We start from the raw sequence: 1247 nt of genomic DNA, 5'->3' as shown, positions 1-1247 counted from the left end.
GAACTCCCTTCCTCTGAGGTGTCCCATTATTAACAGGATTCCTTTCAGAAGTGTACATGAACTGGTTATTTGCAACCATGTCAATGAGTTCCTGAGCTTCTGCAGGCGTTTTCTTTAGGTGAATAGATCCACCTGCAGAATGGTCCAATGACATCTTAGATAATTCAGACAGACCATCATAGAATATATCCAAGATGGTCCATTCTGAAAGCATGTCAGAAGGACACTTTTTGGTCAGTTGCTTGTATCTCTCCCAAGCTTCATAGAGGGATTCACCTTCTTTCTGTCTGAAGGTTTGAACATCCACTCTAAGCTTGCTCAGCTTTTGGGGAGGAAAGAACTTGGCTAAGAAAGCCGTGACCAGCTTATCCCAAGAGTTCAGGCTATCTTTAGGTTGAGAGGCCAACCATACTCTAGCTTTGTCTCTTACATCAAAAGGGAAAAGCATAAGCCTGTAGACCTCGTGATCAACCCCATTGGTCTTAACAGTATCACAGATCTGCAAGAATTCAGTTAAGAACTAAAAAGGATCTTCTGATGGAAGTCCATAAAACTTACAATTCTGTTGCATCAGAGAAACTAATTGAGGCTTTAGCTCAAAGTTGTTTGCTCCAATGGCAGGAATTGAGATGCTTCTTCCATGTAAGTTGGAATTTGGTGCAGTAAAGTCACCAAGCATCTTCCTTGCATTGTTGGCATTATTGTTATTTTCGGCTGCCATGTCTTCTTCTTTTTCGAATGTTTCCGTCAAGTCCTCTCCAGAAGGTTGTGCTTTAGCTTCCCTTAGGTTCCTCCTTAGAGTCCTTTCAGGTTCAGAATCTGCTTCAACAAGAATGTCCTTGTCCTTGCTCCTGCTCATATGAAAAAGAAGAGAACAGAAAAGAAGAGGAATCCTCTATGTCACAGTATAGAGATTCCTTTATGTGAGTAGAAGAAGAAAAGAATAGAAGAAGGAGAAGAGAAAAATTCGAACACAGAGGAGAAGATAGGGTTCGAATTTTTAGATGAAGAGAAGTGTTAGTAAATAAATAAATAAATAGAAGGAGATGAGAGAGAGGAGTTTTCGAAAATTGTTTTTGAAAAATGGTTAGTGATTTTTGAAAATTAGAGATAGAAAAGTAGTTAGGTGGTTTTGAAAAAGATAAGAAACAAACAAAAAGTCAATTAGTTAGTTGAAAAAGATCTAAAAATCAATTTTGAAAAGATAAGAAGTTAGAAAAGAATTTGAAATTGGTTTTGAAAATGAT

At 37.8% G+C, this 1247-nt stretch overlaps 1 non-coding gene across 1 annotated transcript; it reads left to right on the top strand.

Annotated features, from left to right (window-relative positions):
• Positions 1–208: 208 nt before the first annotated feature.
• On the top strand, positions 209–316 carry LOC130937465 (small nucleolar RNA R71). Its single transcript, XR_009068684.1, has one exon. It is a non-coding gene; the product is annotated as a small nucleolar RNA R71 (small nucleolar RNA).
• The last annotated feature ends 931 nt before the right edge of the window (positions 317–1247 follow it).

This window comes from Arachis stenosperma, chromosome 6, assembly GCF_014773155.1.
Source record: "Arachis stenosperma cultivar V10309 chromosome 6, arast.V10309.gnm1.PFL2, whole genome shotgun sequence".
NCBI lineage: Eukaryota > Viridiplantae > Streptophyta > Magnoliopsida > Fabales > Fabaceae > Arachis > Arachis stenosperma.
Note: the sequence above shows the minus strand (reverse complement) of the source record. Positions and strands in the feature narration are given on the sequence as shown.